The sequence below is a fragment of the Parus major genome, chromosome 14, assembly GCF_001522545.3.
Source record: "Parus major isolate Abel chromosome 14, Parus_major1.1, whole genome shotgun sequence".
NCBI classification, from domain to species: domain Eukaryota; kingdom Metazoa; phylum Chordata; class Aves; order Passeriformes; family Paridae; genus Parus; species Parus major.
Genome location: NC_031783.1, coordinates 3,483,033 through 3,504,956, shown reverse-complemented (window position 1 = coordinate 3,504,956; position 21,924 = coordinate 3,483,033). Strand labels below are relative to the sequence as shown.

General features: G+C 41.3%; 1 protein-coding gene and 1 long non-coding RNA gene across 4 annotated transcripts in view; one reads left to right on the top strand and one right to left on the bottom strand.

Moving 5' to 3' along the window:
- RBFOX1 (RNA binding fox-1 homolog 1) overlaps window positions 1–21,924 on the bottom strand; it is a 1,108,850-nt gene that overhangs the window by 771,815 nt on the left and 315,111 nt on the right. The window lies entirely within an intron of this gene.
- LOC109022871 lies at window positions 1,748–6,963 on the top strand. The gene is made up of 2 exons (XR_002002264.1): window positions 1,748–2,851; window positions 4,666–6,963. It is a non-coding gene; the product is annotated as an uncharacterized LOC109022871 (long non-coding RNA).

Here is a 21,924-nt window from a genome sequence, read left to right as displayed (position 1 = left end):
CGGGAGGATGGCTCCGGGGGGACGACACCGGGAATGACACTGGGGGGATGGCTCCGGGGGGATGGCACCGGAGGGATGGCACCGCGGGGATGGCTCCGCAGCCGGGCGTTCCGCCGGCCCGGAACATTCCCGGGGCACCGGAGGCGCGGTCGCAACTTCGCATCCCCGGGGCTCGTCCCGGGGAGCTGCGCTCCCCCAGCCCGAGCGGGCAGCGCTGCTGCAGGAGGCGAACACACACCAAAGCGGCACTGGGGAAATTGCTGATTAAAACGATGCCCTTGGCGATCCCCAGCCATCTCTGCCCGCTTCCTTCCCCTTCCTCTTGCCCAAAGGAAACCTAATGCTCACCTAAGGAGAAGAGCATCGCAGCATTCCGAAAGGCATGGATTACTGTTTAGTGAGGCTGACAGCAGCTATTGACGAGAAAGTTTGGGGGGGAAAAAAATAAACATCAGGACCTGCCAGAACACTGCCTTGTCCTTCTCAACACATTAGGTATAAGCCTGTAGTGGTCGAACATTTTTGTGCTGCTCAACCTTCAGCTACAATAAATTAATGCCACTGAGACTTACTCCGACATGTAACCGGTATCAATTACAGATGTGGAGTGTGAGGATCAGACAGATGTGCTGCCTCCTGTGGGGTAGGAGTAAGGAGCTGTTTTAAGCATTGAGATGGAAATGCAAAGCAGTTAACAAAATCAGGTGATAACGAGGAGGAAAGCTTTAAATCATAGGCCTGTGGTCCCTTAAAAAAACTTTATATAAATAATCTCCCTATAAACTTCTTCATCTGTGCAGAAAATAAATACAGCCGAGTCTTTGTCAGTTGAACTGCAGCTCCCACATCGATCATGTACAGAAGTACCACAAAAGCACATATCTGTATCCCTCTGCCTCCCCTGACAGATTTGGGGCTTGGCCTATTTCTGCTGCTATTTTAAGGCCCGGGGTGTGATCCTGGATCCCCTAAATACGAGACTTGGCGGAACTGCTCGGGAGGGTTCCTTTACCCAGGCACACCAGCTTATGAAGCTGAATCACTTCAGACAGCGACTTCAGAATTTATCATTCCTCATCAAACACGAAACAGCGTTTAATGGCTGGAAAATTTTACTCCACCTCGTTAAAATTTGTCAGATTACTGAGAGTTACAAAGTTACTCAAAGATTCATTTTCAGGATCAAAACTTAAATTATCTAGTTATCCCAACAGATTCTCTCAAAAACAATGTCCCACTCTGAAGGCTGATCCCTGTGAAGTTCATATAAAGATCCTTGGATGGATTTTAAATCCATCCCATGGGTTTCTTTCATTTTTCTTTTCAGCCTTCTAATTCACCCCAAAATCAACACAGAGAAGGCAAGGAGAGGCTTGTCTCCAACAAATGTAAATTGGAGGTCGAAACATTGCACTGAAGTTTTCTAAATCACTAAAAGATTATTTTACAGTTGGTAACTGATTACTGGGCGGTTCAAGATATTTAAAACCATATATACTAATCCCTCTATGAGAAAGTGATACTGGTAGAAGGTTAGCAAGTAGAAATTAAACACAAGGCTGGCAACATTTCATCAGCTCTTCCTTAATTTCCATACTTAGGCCCTCTAATAGAAAAATAATTTTCAACATTTTGATTAAATATGACTGACTGCATTGATAAGTTTGCCATATGGCCCAATACCTCCTACTTTGTCAGCAGTTTTTAAAGACTGAACTAATAAAAATTAAAAAATAACTGAAAAAGAAATGCCCATGTCAAGAATATCCCCCCTTTGATGATAAATGCTGATGTGGTCTGAGGCAAACTTGGTGAAATTGTTGCCATTGGGTTGTTTAGGCTAAATCCTGGCTCACACAGAGGTGACCACTGAGTGACTCAGAGGAGTCACACTCCCCTGCCCATACACTCAATGACCATGAAGCCCCAGGGTTATAAAACCCAGCAGGAAAGGAAAGGCCATCCAGTGCCTTCCTCCCACGTGAATCAGCACAGAATTCTTTTCTCTTCTCCAAATATGTGACATTCAGGGCAGCACCAATGCAAGGATTTTTAGGTATCTCAAGTTCTTTCCAAACCTGACCTGTAGTCTTTCTTTATCCACTCACTCTCTGGACAGAGCTCAGTCTCCAGAATGAAGAATTTAGAATTATTTAAATGCGCTAAAATAATAAGCAACTGAAGCTCACACAAATAAACTAAACCACAATCCTTCATGAAAGAACAAAAATCTCATGAACTAGGCTTAAAAAATAGTTTTCTTTGGGCTCCTGAGCATTCCTGTTGAGTAGTGAATACTCACTGGAGTGTTGAGCACTACTCACAGGATTAAAACTAAATCTGGTGCAGGTGTTGGTTACTTTGATCTGTGCTTGATTAGAGAATCAGGTGTGTGTTAAGTGACTGGATGAGAGCTTGTCTTTTGGAGTCTCAACACTTACACACTCTCCTTTTGTACAACCCTGTCAAAAAGGTTCCCTTGGCTTGTTTTTCGCATCTGTCTTCCCTTTGTTCCCCTCACATGAAAGAACCCTGAACTGCAAGTCAGATCTTTCTTAAAAGAGCTCCTTCATTCCAGCCTTTGCTGTTGGTACGATACAGAGGCTCCCAGCTGGGGTTAGAGTTCTGGTGGAAGAAATAACTTTGGATGGGGAGAAAGGAGAGCGGAGTTTTGAGCAGAGAGAGAAGCCAGCAGAGGCAGCATCAGTCTCACGTGGCACAGCAGAGACCAGCACCCAAATATTGCTTTCTGTTCCAGAGCTCCAGGCATTATGAGATTTCCTTTCCTAAACACAACAACTCCAAATGTTCCTCCCTGTGCTTCTCTTCCACAGGAGCCACCTCGAGAAAGGTATCTTGTTATTTGCTCTCTTTAAATGCTTTGGAATAAAGCATTTAAAGCATTTGATAAAAAATTAATCTTGGTGATTCCACCCCAAAGTTATAATTGTGTAAAACCACAATTTTCAGTCATTTCTGTTGGAAGTACTTAAGAAGAAAATGCACAAACTTAAGTATAATTGTCCAGTCATGCACTTAAAAAGTTGGTTCAGAAGGAGACATTTTCCAATTTAATGTAAATTATCCGTGGCAAGAGAAAAAAAATGAAGGTCAAGTAGCAAATGGCTCCACTGAAACACAGTGACTAGGAATGGGATTAATTCTTAAAACCTTTTTAAAAATACATTTTCTGAGTAAAAGCCTATTTCATGTTTTCTTAAATTTGGAAGCCTTTTCCCCTTTATATTAAAATATTTTTTTGTGTTTATTTCCAAATTTGGGAACTGGTGTCAGGTTGTTCTAACTGAGAGATCTCAAGAACACAGATCTGTGGTATGTGGGAAAAGAATTGGAGGTGAAAGAGGATTTATTGGAGAAAATAATTGTTCTGGACAGCAGACTAAGTTCATGCTGTAGATGCTGTATCAAAAGAAAAAAAATCTAGAGAAAAGGGGTAAAAATTTAATTTAAAGTCTTCAAAAAGAAAGCTTCCATGTATTTGTAAGGAAGATATAAATAGTACATATATATTTAATGCTTTAAAATTTCACATTGTATTTGCAGCAGAGAACATCTCCAACACGTCCACATCCACTGTGATTTATTCCTTCTGGGGGAGGCTGCTCAGGCCATTACCAGTGGGAAGGGAACACAGAAACCATTTGCAGTAAAATTTGTGAGCTTCAGGGGAAGTATTTGTGGTGGTGGCAGACGTGTCACAAATTTCAGTGCCACAAACACTCCATGAATCCTCCTCAGAAAGGTTCTGCACTGGTACAAGCTTGGTGATAGCCCATTGACAGCCCTTTGGACACTGGCAGGAAGTGTAGCCTTAAATGATCTGGGGAAAGATGCTCTCTGAAAGTGAAATTTGTGACAAAAAGGACACAAACATAAGGAAATCACCTTCAACACATAAAAAACATGAGAAAAATATGTACCAGTGTGTATCTGTACTGTGCTGCTGGTGTGGGGTTTAGTGTAACTTCACATTGCCTAAATTCTTTTCAATTCTTGGCAATTTGTAGTGTCTTGAAGTCAGTTTTATGGAGGGTGTGTTGTGTGGAGCAGGTAAGGACTGTGGCATTGTGTGGGGGGGTTAGATTAATAAATCTGGGTAGATTGAATTTGTCATTTGCTTGGGCTTTGTGTATCAAATGCTGGCATCTGAATATTTTAATGCTTTTGTCTCCATGACAGAACAGAGAGGTGCTACCTTTTTGTTCATATAGTTCTACTCCAGAGAATAATTCTGGAATATTTGGCCCATCCTTTTAAGTTATTATTACATTTAGGTTTCAGATTTCAGTCATACATAATAAAATGAACTACATTGTCACAGAGATATAACATTACTTAATTAGAAATTCATAGCTATTTAGTAGAATCTTTGAGTAGAAAGATAATACTTCTATTTTTAATGCCCTAATAGCAATATCTTCATGTGCTTGTATCTACATATCTATAAATTTGAGAGTTTCCCACTTGTGTGCCTGTGATAAAATGTTAATCCCTTTCCTTTCTCCAGGGAGTTGTAATTTTCCTCTCCCCTGACTTTGACTTATAGCATATGTACAATTTCTCTCAAAGAAACATCTTGAAGAAGCAACTTCATGCCCAGCTCCCCAGCATCTCCTGATTTTCATCCATCTGCTTTATCTCCAGGTTATTTTGGGAGTGCCTTGGGATTGAAGGCCGTTCAGACAGGGCTGATGGCTCATTTCTTTCTCTGTGGTGAAAAGGTCAGGCTGCTGCAGGTGACCTTTCTGCTGGGAAAGCTGCAGGTCTGCGTGCTGCCTTTTTGCTGTCCCGTGTGGAGGGATTGCTCCACAGATTCCACATGATCAGGTTCCGTGCTTCCCTTGCTGTTTTCACTTCCATTTATATTTAGGCAGAGCTCTGGAAGTGTTGAAAGGGATTGTTGGAAGCAATGACATCAGTTGTTCCTCCTTTGTGGTTGGGGCAGTTGCTACTGAAATAACCAGGGCAGGACAATTTTAATCTGCAGCTGCTCCTGAGGGGCCACCAGCCCCTTCCCCTTTGTCTTCAGCTCTGCACTGTTTCCTTCCCTGTGCAGTGAGGACAAGGATCCTGGCTTTCCTTGTCAAATCCAGATCCCTTAGCTGTGAGCTCAGAGGCTCCTGAGGAATTCCACCATGCAGGGACCAGGCAGCTCTTGGGAGCAGCGGTGTCTTTGAGAGGAAAGTAAATATTGCAGATGCTGCACGAGGGGCTTTGCAGCTCTTGCCACAAATCTGGGAAGCTTGAGGGACCAGAGGGAGTAATCATCTGCTCTGATGATTCCTGCAGGAGCTGGAGAGTCCAGTTAAGCAATTTCAGAAGACATTCAGGGTCTATTTGGTGCTGTGAAACATCTTTAATTCTCCCATTGCCACAGCAGGATTCACAGCAACTGAAGAACTGACAACTTTTATGGTTTCTCCAAGTGCAACTTTTTTTGATCATGCCACAATTAATAAAAAATTTCATAGAGAATCATTTATCCAGGTTTGGGAGTACTTTTTCCATACCTGCAGACTTTGCAGTTTGCTCTTTCTAGAGCTGTCTGGTCACACTGGCACCTGTGACACCCTCAGAATATTAACATTTAAATCCTAACATTTGCACCATAACCTCAGACTTTTCACCCTAAACTTGGGGAACTCATTGACTGACATCTGCATTTACATTATACAAAATTTAAAATTCCTTTTTCCAGTGTTAATTGAAATACTGGAAGACAGAATATGGGCAAACCTTTTGTGAAGACTACTTGATTCTCAATCCCCTGGAATGAGTCTCTAGCAAGTCTTTGTAGTTCATTAGCTGCTGGATTTTGGAATTATCATCTGCCCCTCAGCCTAACAGCATTTGGAATTAGAGCAGAAGATCCCAAATCCTGGAGCGTGGACTAACATAATTGAGAACCACTTGCCTCATATCACCCATTATTCTATGTTTGCAGCAGAGCAAGGATTTGAAACAGTGTCATCAACAACAAGTAAACAGAGAGAAAGAAAAATAAATTCCTTGAAAATAATGAAATATTTTCCAAACCTTTTATTTGTGAATCCATATTGCTTTAGATAAAGAATCAAGCTGGCAAGTGGCCCATTTTAAATAAGAGAGAGGAAAAAGCCTGCAGAGGTGTATTCACTCACTTTTAAGGGCAGAAACTCCCAGAAAATCCAAGAGCTGCAAAAATCAGATCTGCCAAAATCTCTGACTTTTGGAGTTAAGCTACGGTTACAGAAATAGGTAATTTATTTCTAGTATTTTTATCACTAATGTATTCACATCTCTGCTCTCATATGTGGAATATATATTAGATTCATAAAAATGAATTGAAATTTACTATTTCCTGGATTATCTTATTCCAGTTAAACCCTTGATTCATAAGGCAATTGCTGAAGATAAATAGAACTTCATGAATTGTTCATAAACTGCACAAATTCACAAGTTAGAGATGAAAAATGTAAGCCACACAACCCTTCATCTGGAGGCCACAAATTCCAGTCCAGGTTTGAGATCAGCAGCGCCCAAGATCCATTTTCATCTTATCACCTGAAGGCTTTCTGGTAGCATTTGTGAACTCAGTTTGTTCCCTCAGCTCCATCTTTACAGGATAAGTGGCCACATAAATAATTCACTGGAACTTGTCAGAAACAAGAAGTTGTGAAATGTAAAGTCCCCTCCATCCATCCAGCTGTATAAGCAGCACACAGGAGCTAATTTTCTAACCTTTCACTAAGCTTTGCATGGAACTAGACACAGAGGAGTTCTTGCACATTTTTAATAAACTAAAGCTCCTCAAATATCAATTCTTTCTAATAATAGGCTCCCTAGAAATACCACTTTTGAGGTTTTTCTGTTCTTTATTGCAGAATTATTAGGAAAACCTTCTCACAGGGACCTTTGGCTGTGCAACTGTTAAAAAAATAAAGCTTCTCTTTAGCTGAAAAACTTTGATGTAGTGTTTTTTCAAGGGGAGCATGTCTTAGCTGAAAGAAAGCACACAGGGGGCAGGGGGAACATGGGCTTCTCATGGGTTTTTTTTATATTGTGGGTTCGATTAATGGGATTTTTAACATCATTTAGGACCTCAAACATTTTTTTTTAAATTTGCATGAGAGAAAAACCATGAGGACCGTCCCCACCTTTGTCTTGGCAGCACTCTGGCCATGACTCCTAGGAGAACATGGAATAACAGAATCATGGAATGGTTTGGGTTGGAAGGGACCTTAAAATCATCCCATGGGCAGGGGCACCTTCCATAGACCAGGTTGCTCAGAGTCACATCCAGCCTGGCCTTGGAGCACTGGAAAAACATCAGAGAGCCACTTGATCTGCAGCACTTTGGGTCTAATGATGCTGAGCCCACGGTGTGCTGGACCCAGCTCCTCTGCAGAGGTGGCTGACACAGAGGGATGCTGAAGGCCACAAATGCTTCACTGGAGTCTGTACTAAAGGTACAGAACTAGAGTTTTAAATAAAACAGATTTTTACAAGGTTTTATGGCAATTTAAATAGCTTTCCCTTGGGCAATCTTAGAAGAACTTTCCTAAGGAAGTGACTGAAAGTAGGCATTTATTATTTGCATCTTGTGCCTTCACACTGAGACCTTAATCAAACAGATGTAGGATTTGTACTTATGGACCAGCTTGCACCTGCACAGAAAAACCACTGCACAGGAAAGCCCTGTGCCCTCCTGCATTCACTGCATTAATTAATGGGTTTGGAAATTATAAATTACAACAGACTTGCTCTTCTAGTGCTGTGAAAATTTAGCCTCCAGGTAGCCACTGGTAACCCCCAGGCTGTCCAGATGCAGACAGGTGTGGAAGTAACCTGAGAATCACCCCTGTGCCAAAGGTTTTAATTAAAAAAAAACCCAAACAAACAACAAAGAGCACTATTTAAGACACCTGTGCCTACAAAAGGAGTCAGCACACCAACATGCAATAGCAGGAAAAGTCACCCAGCCCTGGCTATTCCAGCTGAAGCTGCCTTGCTGAAAGCACCACATTTTGGTAAGAATGGTGTTGAAATAATGAACCAAAAGTGACAACAGTCATCGTGCAACAACATCACCCCCCTCAGTGCTTTGAGACATGCAAAAGGTCTTCTGACATGGATTTACAGCCAGCCAACGACTACAGGAAATATCACATCAATACACAGATCAAGCTGATGCTTAAGATGACTTTCCAAACCACCTTTGCCTATTGCCTTTATGCAAATAAAGGCCACATGTTAATTGCTTTAAATATTGTAAGGGATTAAGCAATTACAGGGTTTTATAGAATAGAGTCAATAAAAAAAATACTCTCTTTTCAAGTCTACTACATGAACTTAATTATGAGATAAAGCATTAATGATCCTGTAGTAATTTTACACATGAACAAGGCAGATGTACAGGCTGGCCAGGCCTGTGATAACAGGAATTTCAGTGGGAGTTCAACTGGGCACCTGCTGCTGCAGAAAACTCTTCAGGTTACAAGTCATTGCTTGAGGAAATGAGTTTTTCAAGTTGGCATAGCAGTAAGAGCTTCCAAAGGGCTTGATCCTGTTCAGAATGAGAGGCAGGACCCTAAACCACTTCAGAATTCGACAGGTTTTACACAAAAACTCACTTGATTAATCTCTAGCAGACTCTGGAAGGTTGTGACTAACTGTGAGGGGCCACTGCTAATTTTGGTTATTAACCTCATTTGATAGAAAGATAATCTGTTTCTCCATTAACATTAATCCCTTTAAAATATTTCTCCTGCTTCTCCCATTAATCCATGCCCTTTATTTGATTGCAGGGGGACTAATTGCAGATTAAGATAATGGTTTGGACAAGTATGTCTGGCAAAAAAAAATAAAAAAAAACCAAAAAAAACAAAAAAAACCAACTTATTTTTAAAAATAAGGTTTTCTTGAGAGAGGAGCATTTCAAAATTTTATTTTTTATAGGTCTGGAAGGGTGTGGGCTATGACACCTGAATAGGATTTCCTGGGTAAAAGCCTCCAGAAGCATATAAAACTAGGGTTTATGGTATATTCTCACACCAAACACATTTTAAATCCTTCAGCACTATTGAAATAAAACCAAAACTTGATGGGTGGATAACTTTTCCCTTGCAGCTGCTGAGAAATAGGTGTCTGTAACATGACTTCTCCTCCCTTCTTTGTTCAATACAGAATAGAATGGCAGAACCTGCATTTCCTGGGATTTGGGGAATCTGGGGACACGGGGGTGTAAATATTTAGCTCAGTTAATACAACAGATGTAACACTCTGGACCTTGTGCCAACAGCAACAAAGACCTTGTGCAAGGGCCATTGGTTTCAGCAGCATTTCAGGGCTTGGTGTCAGCTTCATTTTAAACCCAGCAACAGAACCATCGATCCCATTAGTCAGGAAATGAAGAAAAACTCACAGAAATTGATTTGGGATGTAGAAAATACAAATTTTTAGTGAGATTTCCCCCCTGAATTTCTCATTCAGGCTCTCTTTAATACTGCCGTGGTTTTAGATTGCATGTTAACACAGAAAGTGGAATATTTCCTGTACCTATGAACTGCTCCCTCAGCATGCAGAAATCATGTCAGAAACCTTCATGAGGGTGTTGTCAGGCCTTAGGGCTGAGCTGGGAAGGTCAGGATCAAGGCCTGATGTCCCAGTGCTCCATGCCTGACCTATCTCCTTCCCAAAGGGGCTGCACAGAGCACACAAAATACAAGGCAGAGCACCTGTGTTTTAGATAAGCTGTTCCTAAACCTTAATTTGGCATAAATGGCCAAGTAAAGTGAATGGGGAAAGGGCAAACTAACACCAAAATCTTTTCTAATGACCTCTCCTGACAGATTCCACTCCTGGAGACCCTCAGCTCCCAGAACCAGATAAAGCAAATCCAGCACGGCAGCGAATCCTGGGTGGAAACAGTTTGTGGGCTGATAACAGGGGGTCATTTTCAATGTAAATTGTGCAAATCAGCTCAGGTGAAGTCCTTCTTTATTGAAAACTGCATTATGTGCAGCACCAGACAGGTTTATCAGCACAGCTGCACATTTGCTGTCACTCACTGAAGGAACAGCATCCCTGTGCATTTATCTGTGTCCCACAGGTGTCACTGACCCCGTCCCTTTTCCCTCTGTCTCAGCTGGCCGTGGCTCCCAGAGTGTTTGGAGAATATTGTGTCCTGATTCTGTGCCCAGGATACTGAATCTGTGTTTGAAAGAGACATCTGCCCACACACCAACAAAGTAAACTGAATTCCACAACAATCAGCCTTTGCCCATCAGATTTAAGAATCTAAGCAGATTCTCCAGTGGGGCATAATTCTTCCACAACACTGAAAAAGTCCCTCCCCCCCTACCCTTTTCTTGACTTTTAAGCTTTTGATGCCTTAAATATAAAATTATTGCACTCAACTCCTTTCTTTTATCTACATCTTTCCTCATCTCTCTGTTTTTGACACAAGCTTTATTCCCTTGTATTTTAATCTATTTTACATACTTTTTCACCAAGGCACCTCTTTTGAATTGAGTGCCAAGAGTGGAAGCTCCACCATTTCAGCATTCCTGAAAGTCCAGGGAGTTCTGAAGAGGCCTCCTGGTTTATGTATTTCCATGGAGCACTCTTCACCTCTGCAAAGCATCAGAAGATAAAGTGGTGATGAAACTTTGTGACAGGGGATGTGAAAAGCTGTGTCAGACATCACACTCCAGGAATCCACCCATCACAAGTCCCCTTCATGTTCCCTGTTCCCAAACCAGCCCAGGCTTTTCAACTGAAGCATCACAGCTGGAGAAGTCTGGACTTTACCTCAGGAAATAAATGAGAAACTTTGATGTGAATAATGTGTTTACATTATTTTTGTTACCTTTAGTGGATATTTTGTTCATTTCTACCGTAGAAAATACTGAAATCTCACAAACCTCACAATTTCCATAATATTGTTTTCATAAACCTTTCCAAACAAGGCTCACCACTCCAATAAACCATCTAAAGTGAATTATTGAGCCTAAGCACCAGTCCTGGAGGTGAGAGAATACATGACCTACCTCACAAACCTTTGGGGAAGAAGAGGAACTCAAGGAACCCACAGAATTTTTCCATAATTCCCACTGGGGCCTCACCCAGCTCAGTTGAAGGCAGCACCAGCCTGGCCAGCAGGCTCAGCTCTGTCTCATGATGGGGCTGCTGGAGCTGAAGGGAACCAGTTCTGGGGTTATTCCATAGCCCTTCCACAGCAGAGAATTGAAAACCACCTTCATTGGGTCAAATTAACAAGCAATAAAATCCCTTCGGAGATTTAGCAATGCACAAGAGGAATTTGCTGTCCTAAGTCAAAAGCTGAGTTCTATGTAAAATTGAATTTCTGTATTTACTTTTTGGACAGTTGTTTTAGAAAGTAATTGGGTTGGAACTCATTTGGAAACTGGCAACTACAAACTTAAGAAGCATTGGAGTATTAAAAACTACTATTAAACAGTTTCAAATGTTGAGTATTACCTGAAAATCAGATGAAAAATGCCCAATTAGAACTGAAATTCATTCCTAATATATTGTTATTCACAAGCATCTTTGCTTCATGAAATCTGATTCCAATCTGAGAAGATTCTGCTTTGTTGTACCTGCCAGGGTAGACCCAATTTCCTGCAGCCATGACTGTGCCCTCACCACCAGTTTATAACTTCATCACAGTGCCAGAGAATTCCTACCATATTTATACAGCTGCAGAAAAATCAACCCAGAACTGTTCTGAAAAACCAAAACCTTCCAGCTGTAAACCTTTCTAAAATAATGAAAAAATGATCACGTTATCACATTATTAAAATACAGATACTTACATCTGCTCACTAATATTTTACAATTCTGCTAAGGTTTGCTTTCATGAGATGCAATGAACAAAACTGCTATAAATTGCAAAGGAATTTACAATTATTTTACCACAGCCTGTTAATAATAGAAAGACTATTCTTTGAAAGTAATAGAGCAGAAAAATAAGGCTAGATCTTGTCTCAGGTCATATAAACCATCATTTAAAGACTATCAGCGTGTTGTGGCTGTTAGAGGCAGTGACACAAAACTAATTTATGGTGACCAGGCAGAAGGCATCCAGCTGGAGAAATCCTCCCCAATAATCAATGACAAAAGAGTCACCTCAGCCGGGTTTGCGCTGCAGACCAAGGCAGAGCAGCACACGCTGCTTCCCCCACTGATTCCCCTGCCAAAGGGAAAGGTTGGAAGAACTAATTAAGCCTGAAATTATGCAGCATCATAGAATATTTGCCCGTGCTGCTAGTGCTTCTGATCCAAAGGTAATGAATGCATCTGAGGAAAGCTGTTTGAGGAGCTGTGTACCAAAAGTGAGAGCCCAGCCCACAGTGGCAGATCCCCCTCTGGTGCTCAGTTCCTGGGATGATCTCAGGAAAACCAGGCTGCCACCACTGCCAGGAAAAGCTGTTCTGCAACACTGACCCAGAATTTTTGCCCTCTCTTTCAGTGACTCAGGACTGCTAAATCCTTCTACATGGAAAGAGTCTTTGCAACATAGTTCCAGCGGGTCTTTGTGTTGCTCCTGGCCTCCACCTTCATGCCATGATCCCATGAGGATGTTTCTAATATAGAACTCAAATGAACATTAGAATAGGAAAACTCACAGGAAAATGAGCCAAGAGAGAATCATGGAGTGGTTTGGGTTGAAAAGGACCTTAAAGCCCATCTCATTCCACCCCTGCCATGGCAGGGACACTTTCCACAATCCCAGGTCACTCCAAGCCCCGTCCATCCCGGCCTTGGGCACTTCCAGGGATCCAGGAGCAGTCACAGCTTCTCTGGGAACCTGTGCCAGGGCCTCCCCACCCTCATAGGGACAAAGCCTTGGTCAAAAAAAAAAAACAACAAATTCCATTTCTATAGAGTCAATTGCCCATTGTTACACACAAATTCTCCAAGGGATGGGAAGCCTCTAGGGGAAGGACAAAAATAAAATTATGTTTTTTTCTGAAAGCCTGCACTGCCTTTGACAATTCCTAGAAATGAGAGATATCAAAATTCATGTTCCCTGGAGGTGCTTGGGTTGTGTAAGTAGCCAGCCCAGGCAGACTGGGTTGTTCAGAGAGCAAGAGGTGACACAAGGAACCATCTCCTTGAGCCTCATCCTAACAAATGGAACTGCTCAAAGACTTGGGGTTTTTTTTGTTTGTTCCTTTTTGGTTGTTGTTTGTTTTTGTTTGTTTGTTTCGGTTATTTTTTTGGTAGGTTGGTTTTTTGATTTTGCTTTTCTTCTTGTTTTTGTTTGGTGAAATTTTTTGTTTGTTTGTTTGTTTGTTTAAGAAACAATTTCTGTGGTTGTCAGAAAATCTGGTGGTTTCTGTACACAGGGTTTAGAGTGCAGCAAGGGCACAGGTCTGCCACAGGAACCACAGACTGGCAGCAGCTCCAGTTTGGCCAGCAGCAGCAGCCAGGGCTGTGGTGGCACCACACAGCTCTTCTCCAGGCCTTGCCTCCTCAACCTTCCACTGATCCTGGGTCACACACGAGCAATCCACCACAGATTCTCATTAAATACAGAACCAGTAACAAGTTTTGGCTGGCACTGTTCCACAAAGGAATTAAATATTTTCACTGTAAGAAAAAAATATATTAAAAAAATAAATTGAACAAGGGCTGCAGGAGAAGCATGAGGCACTAACCCCTAACATTGGCTTCTGTCCTGTTCCCACTGATAAATTTATTACAAATGTGTAGGCATGAACTGCAGCAGCAAATTTCATGCTTATATTGATGAGATTAATGGACTATTATCTCATTTCCAAGATTACTTAGAATTGATTTTATGGCTCCTTTCCTCTCACGGGTTTCAAGCACTGATTAAAGAAAGGCCTTGGCTATAAAAGCAGTGCCTGAACTTTGCCAGATTTGAACTGTGTTTTCATACAGGCTTTCTTGTTGGAAGCACAGTCACATTTAAAGAAAACATTTGTAACAGTAAAAATCGCATTTCTCTAGTATTCTTTATTTTTTTTCCCTTTTTCTTTGGCACCAATGTGCTCTGGGGGGTGCAGCAGCAAGGAGCCTGGTGCCAGCACCAACCCCACCAGAGAGAAGAGCACACAGCCCTGCACACTCTACACTGACTAGAAATCACATTTTCACGTGGCAGCAGCAAAGCAGAGAGCCCAGACTTGGGATCTGTAGGTACAATTATACTGCATGGTAAATAAATAAATAGGAAAAATGGCATGTGTGTTACTCTGATGTGCCTCCACAGCAGTGAACCACAGTCCTCTCACCTGCACACACAGCTTGGAAATTCCTGTTGGCTTTGGGAGTTCTCCTTGGCTGTGGCTGTAGTTTAAAAATGGTGCACAGCTGATTGAAACTGCTGAGGATTTTCATCCAGAAATAATAGTATGTCATTGCTAACTGATGGAGGAGTGAAATGTAAATGCACGATAGAATTACATTCCCAATGTGCCAGTATAGAAAATCACTGTAATATCCCTCTGGTCCTATCACATTTTTGGCCAAATATAGCCCTTTCTATAGTACATTATATTGATTTACTTTCTGTTACACAAATATACTAGAAGTGCTTATAAACATTTTCCTTTTTCTATTTCTCAGCATACAGAATTATCACAATTCTCAAATATCACAATTATCACATAATCACAATTAGTTTTAAAAGTAATTCTGAAAAGAACCCTAAAAGAACTTCTAGAATAATCTCTTTTAATTATCCCCTAATATATTTATAAATGAATTCAGCCCTAAGTTTTACAGCTATGTACTAATGTGGTCCTATTTACAGAAATAACATTTTTACAACCACTTTGCAGAAAGTTGGTTCTAGACAAATAACAAATTTAAGAATAAAACTTGAAAGGCAGGACAAACACTTTGAATTTTGTGCAAAATTTCTCAAGCCTCAAGGGTTGGAAGCCCCCTGGGTGTTCAGTCAAAGAGGGTTGCTCAGCCACTGGCACCCCCAGCCCTCCTGTGCCCCTTTTGAGGGGGAATTCTGTATCCCAGAGGAAGGTGCTGGGTGGCTCAGGTGTCCCAGCAATTGCAGTTTGCCAGGTGCAAATTCCCCTCTCTGAGCCCAGCTCCAGGCCTGGGGATAAATCATTCCATAAACACATCTAATCGAATTCTGCTCGATGTCTCAGGCAAATTGAAGGCAGACAAGTCTATTCAGAACAGGCATCTGAAATGACTAGCACATATAAAATCAGTCTAACAACCTCAAAAAATAATGCATCTGGTGACTCATCTGGATGTCAGAACATCCAGAACTCAGGGAAGGGAGAGACTGGAATAACAACGTCCTGAGAAGTGCAGGACACGTGAAAACAGCTGAGGGAACGTCCCCAAACCTCTGCTCACAGGGGAAGGAGCAAACAGAGAAAGACTCCAGAGTGAAGAAGGGCACCAGGGAAGATGGGAGAAATAAAAACTACCCAGCAAAGTTTTATGGAAGAAATATTTCATCATTTCCTGTATAATCATGGATAAGAAGACTTAGAGACAAGTGAAAGCAAAAATATGTGTGAAAAGTAGTCAGTGTATTTCTGAGAGAGATACTCACTTTAATATAGTGCAGAGCCTGATAATAGATGGAATTACAGTCTAGATTCTCCTCAGAAAATGGTCCTGAGATACAGCCTGCTCCATCACACTTGCCATCTCTTCCACACAGCAATCACACACACCATCCTGTCATTAAATGACAAAAATTAACTTTAAATTTGGCCTACCTGATGGGAAAAGAATTAAAAAATTCCTTGTAGGGTAAAATCCTTCATTTGGCCAGACCAATCTGAAAATGGAAAAAATGCCTCCTTCCTAAAGGCAGAAGGTGATCAATGAGAGACACAGATTCTCAAAGATCCAGCCTTATTCTAATTCCAGGGAAGTAGAACAGTCTCAGGGTTGGAAAATACAGTAGGACTTGCTAAATTTCTGAGTCTTAACATTCAGCCCTGAACTCTCCTGTACTCAGAAAAGCTCTGTCCTTTAAAAAGGTGAATATTAAATCAGACATTGTTTTTTCAATCTTTATTTTGACAGAATTCCGAGCCCATTACTAACAAAGAAAATAACTGAATGTAAAAAGCCTGCAAAGTTTTAGCTGAAAATCGTCTAGCTAAACAAAGGCGAGCTGTGATTGTACCTCTGGATTACATTATTTTTGTCTGATTTTAAAAGAAGCAAAAATAAAAATCAAAATGCAAGCCCAGAACAATGAAACTGCAGCTCCAGATCCATCTCAAGGTACAGCAGAAGACATCTTCAGCTCCCAAATGTGATGGGCTGAGCTTGCCTGGCTGCCTGGGGCTCACCCAGCCACTCTTCCTCCCCCTCCTCATCAGGACAGGGGTCAAAATACGATGGAAAACTCAGAAGCCAAGATTAAGACACTTCAGTTACTGTCACAAGCAAGACAGGCTGGACTTGGGGGAAGTTAATTTCATTTATTGCCTGTTTGAATGGTGGGAAATAATGAATAAAGTTAGACTTCCCCCACAGCCCACCCTTAATTTTTTCCCCAGGTTCTACTTCAGCCCTCCATTCCCAGCTCCTCTCCTTCCTCTTCCCTGGAGTCACAGGGAGGCATGGGCAGGGCACAGATGTTCCTTTTTTGGGTGGTGTTCATCCCTGCCCCAGCTCAGAGGCACCAGGGGCTGCCAGGGAAGCTCTGCCCAGTGTCTGCAGCCCATCCTGCCCCGTTCCTCCCCCAGTGTCCCAAACACCAGCTCCTGCCACCCACAGCTTGTATTTTTAATACCCTCACCATCAGTTCTCTCAATCCTTTCTCCCTCGGTATCATGGACACGGATTTTGTGTGAAACCATCTCTTTTGGCTATTCTTTCTCTCCTTTCTGTCTTCAGCCACATGGCAGCATAGCTTTCTCACATTTAGGGAATTCAGGTGGGTCTGGCAGGGTTTGGTCATTGGCTGACCCTGTACAATGGCACTTTTCTCCAGAGGGTATTTACATTTATTTTATTAGTCCCTTGTACTTATTCAAGTAAACACAAAGGAACCACAGGGCAGTGGTGAATTAGGATCTAAATTTTAATTCCTGTTCTAGATTCTTGATTGGTTTTATTCCACTAGAGGCAAGCTCTCAAGACATAAACAGAATTAAAAATGCATGGACTGAACTTAAAATGTAACCTAACAAATGAAATGCAAGAGTGTTACTTAATAGCCTTGGCTACTGAAAGTTCAAAGCCATACTGTATTTCAATTATGAAATGAAACATCATTGTGTTGAAAGGAAAAACGTCCTCTGAGACACAAAATCCCTTTTGGAGATTTCCTTGTACTATTTCCCTATTTTTAACCACAAACTCCAGGGGAGGAGCTGTCAGACATCAAACCCATTCGGTTCACCAAACCAGGTTATCAAGGTGACCCAATTTAATCTTTAGCTGATGAGGACATTTCCATGAAAGGCTCTGCAGTCTCCAATGGCTTACTGGGGGTTAGTCTATTAAGTAAGGAAAATTAGCAGAGCATATTTCTTTATATTCTTAAAATATCTTAATTACAAAGAAATTAAGGAACACTCCTTAACTGCCAGCTGGGGTCAGCTCATCACACCATGAATTTTCAGGGAACATATTCAGCTTCAGTGACTAACTAAGGAATGGCTTGATCCAAGACTCATTGTGCCAAAAATAATCCACTTAACCAAAAAACTTCACTCCTCTGCCACTTTATAGATGAAGGAAGAAAATGAAAACAGAGAAAAGGGAAACTCTTTGCTTCTTGGATGCTCTTACAAGGTACAATACAAACATACTTCCTGTGACTGTTCTTTAATCTCTGACACATGCACATCACATACATCACATGTACAGGCAATGGGGATTGGGGTGACAAATCCAGGTTTTGTTGTGAATCACAGATACATCTCTGTATTGTTAACACACACCAAAGCAGCTCCTTGCTACAAACAGAGGCTGAATGGCTGCCAATGAACAATTAAAAGCATTTTAGTTGACCAAGCTTGCAACTTAAATTGATTCAAAGCCATTCCCACAGCATTCTCTGAAGGAATTAAAGTCTGCTGCAGAAGCTCTCTTGGATAGAAACAGGACAAGTATTTGTGTTCTTGTCTGAGTCGTAAGAAGTTGTTTTACTCTGTTTATCCTGCAAAAAATCCATCTAGCCAGGATTATTAGAGGCTGGTGGAATGTCACACTCTGAAAAGTCACTCTAGTGACTGCAAACTGCATCAATGCTCATGGATTCAACACTGAGTCATAGCAGTGGGGGAAATCTTGTTCCAGCTGCAGCACGGACAGGACTGGAAAAATCCCTTTGCCAGGAAAGCAGAGGCTGGTTTCAAGAGGAGATTTTCATAGCTAAGATTAGAAAAAAATAGTGAAAAAAAATTAGTGAAAGGTGGTGGTGTCTTGGGCTACCAAGAGTGATCCAAACAGAGCAACCCATGCTGGTGCTGAACTGACAGCACCTGACTCAGCTGCTCCCTTGGGGGCTGGGGGCTCCTAGTGGCCCTAAAGATGAGGGGGTGATTCATGGGGAGAATTCCTTCAGGGAAACATGCCTGATACCATTTTATAGCTTAGCAGCCAGTGGGGAAAGCTCATAAATTTAAATTACATGGTGGGGAAATCATGGGCTAAAAGGACAAGTCTGTATCCACAGTTTCCCCTAGACCTGACTGCCAACTTCCTAAATCCTGATTTTCTATTTTCCTTTATTTTTTTGTCTCTTCTCACAATAAGTAATTCCTAGCTTCTAGGAGAAAAATAACCTTTAGTAATTAAATTTTTCTACTTCACCTTTCTATTTCCTCTATACATAAGATCACTATCCTTCCTTCTCCATTTTCGTTTGGCAGGTCCTGTCATTCCTATCTATATAAAAAGAATATATTTTTTTTTCCTGGTATTCAGCTGGATCCCACCAAGTGTGTTGAGAATCTAAACTCCACCATGCAAGAGCCAGCTCCAGTGTCCCTGTGCTGCCTTTTTGTTGTGAGGTTTGCAGACAGACCCATTAGAACGCTGCCAGTGTCCAGGTTATCGCCAGCCTGCTGCAACAGCGCTTGAGAAACAGAATCTTCTGCACCTCTGAAATAAGAAAATCAGACCTGTGTGCTGCATAAAAGACCTTTTAGCTATGCTTGAATCGTAAGTGTATAAATAATTGTTAAATAAATTAAGAAAACTTACAGAAGCACATAAGAGAATTCTTTAGAAATGCAGTGCTCAAAAAAAATATATTGTTACTTCTGGTAATCCATGATGGCTGGATGCACCAGGGTCAGCTTTTATAGACAAATTACCTTTCTTACTCTCAGCTTTTTCTCTAAATATTCTTCTTTGAACCACACATTTCTGTGAAGTAGCAAATGTGTTGCAATATAAGCAAATGACACCTGTGTACTTTACAGCTGCCCAGCCTGGAGAAACACACTGAGCAAACAACAAACACAATCTGCTCTCCAGCACCTTTAAGGAATATAATTAAACCTGGATAAAGGCAGTGCATAGCAGGTAAGGCTTTAGCATTTTTTTGCTCCAAATGTGGGGATTTTTTGATAAGAGTGATTGATTGTGTCTGGGTGAGTTTGCTTAATATTTGCTGCGGACAGTGCCTTGACTGGGGCTCAATCAATCACCTGGAACAGGAAATCAGGGCTAATGCACTAAAACAATATCTGTTATGCACTCAGTTAATCCATCACAATCCTCCTGTGCAGTGTCAGGAGCAGCCCTGCGAGGGGGTGTGGATTCAGAAAGGACCTTTGAGCTTGTTTTTATTCTAAAAGAGATTTCTTGTTCAATTTTCAATGTGCAGGAACCACGTTCTCCAGCCCGAGTTCAGCGATGTTAGGAATTTGAAACAAATCAAATGCAGTGTACCTTTTAAAAATTTCCAAATCAAAACCATGTATTAAAATCTATGAAGTTCAAAGTTGCAAAATTTAACAGCAGAACTCCAGTGGACTTCAAACAAGGCCACGTTGTCTCTAAGCTTGGGTGGATTTCAATTCCCATCATTCACCTCAGTGATTTTTTTTTAATAACTTCCTATACTCCTTTTCTTTTGTGAAAGTGACTGTTTAATATGTTTTACATGTGAAATAGTTTCCTTGCCTTTAATTTCTTATAGGTCACAGATAAGCTCACACCTACAGGAAAGTACATAAATTTTCTAAAACAAGTAGAAAATAGAAATGAATTGGATATATCTGAGTCCACATACCTGACTCAGAAGTATAAAACTTTTGGTGTTTGGAAATTAAGCCTTAAGACTAGAAAAAATGGTGAAATTTCTCAATATGAAAAAGAGAAAAAACAGAAAATGGAGATTATTTTCCTAAATTTATTATCTCATTCCTCATCTATAAGTATTTAAACTTAAAAAAAAAAACCAAATAAGCAGAAACTTGAAACCCTGAGGGAAGTGCATTCTGTGCAAGCAGAGCTATAGGACAAGACCTTGCTGCTCTTCTCCAGAATTGCTCAGAGCTGCTTTTAGCTACCTGACATAAGACTTTATCATTTGGTTTTGGGCAGAAACCAACACCTGACTACAAGAAAGGACTGCTGTGGTTTTTTTGTTACAAACTGTCTGTCTTTTAAATTAAAATTTTCATCTCTAATGATGCCATGAGTTTCTCTTCTGCAGAACTGCTGCTGTAAAAAGGGATCACTTAAAAAATTTGCAAAACTTTCAAGTCCCAGCTACCCACACCAGAACCCTGCCAGCCTAGGCAGAGGCAGGAAACAACTTTATACTCTAGGAAATGCAGATTTACACCCTCCTTTGACATCACAAGCACCCAGCCTGGCTCCAGAGGAGTTTCCTCCTGGAGGAGGAGCAGAGCCAGCTGTGAGCTCAGCTGGTTAAAAGGTTGGGGGAGCCTGGGTTCACTCCAACCACCACAACCATGCAGAACCAAAAGGCAAACACACACCCCTGGCTTTGATGGATTGGGAACTGTAACTGATTGTTTCCTGACAGCACAACCTCGGGTTTGTGTTTAGAACTGAGTGTTTGGAACAGATGGGTCCTCTGGAGAACAGAAATGTAGGTCTGCAGCTGAAATAATCCCCAGAGGAAGGGGCAGCACCCTGTGGAAATCAGTGGATTTGGTCCCATAGGGAAGACTGGGCCTAATGACTTCATTTCCCACCTCTCCAAAGCCTCAGGGTTCCTTGTGCATGTTCTGCTTCTTGGGAAACTTCAGGATGAGGATGAGCCTTACAGATCCTATAATACCATCCCCTTTCCAATGCAATGCTCCCTAATCATGCCCACAATGTAATTAATACCTGTAGTTCTCATCCCCCCAGATAAATTCCCCCTGTAGCAAGTCATCACTTGGGAATTCATAATTTCCTTACTCTTTATTAATTTTTATTTTTCTTAAGGACATGGACTTGCAGAGTTTTCACACCCCAAAGTGTATCTCAGAACAGTGAGCATCACCATGTGCTGCAGTGACAACAACTGCTTGGTGCCCACTTTTATTTTGGTTTTCTATTGTCTTCTGAGTGACATTTTGACAATAGCCAATCCACTTTAGTGATCCAATTGTTCCAGGGAGCAATTTGCTGCTGTGAATGGGTTTGTGTATTCTCTTGCAGAGGCTGAAGAACAATATCAATGCACTTCTGGAGCTCATGAACTGTGACAGACCTAGAGAAGACAACTCAAATGGAGAGTCTGGAAATCTCAAAAACCTTGAGTTAATAGCCACGGTGTGAAACTGGGAACACATTTTTAGCTATGTAAAAAATATAAAAGTTTAATTTTTGAATACTGACAGTATGAGAAAATCTAAATTTTATATTAGTCCTCTGAACTGCACACGATGAGGATTAGAAATTAAGTTTTTATCTTCCTTCATTGCTGATATTGTCTATTTTTTACCATTG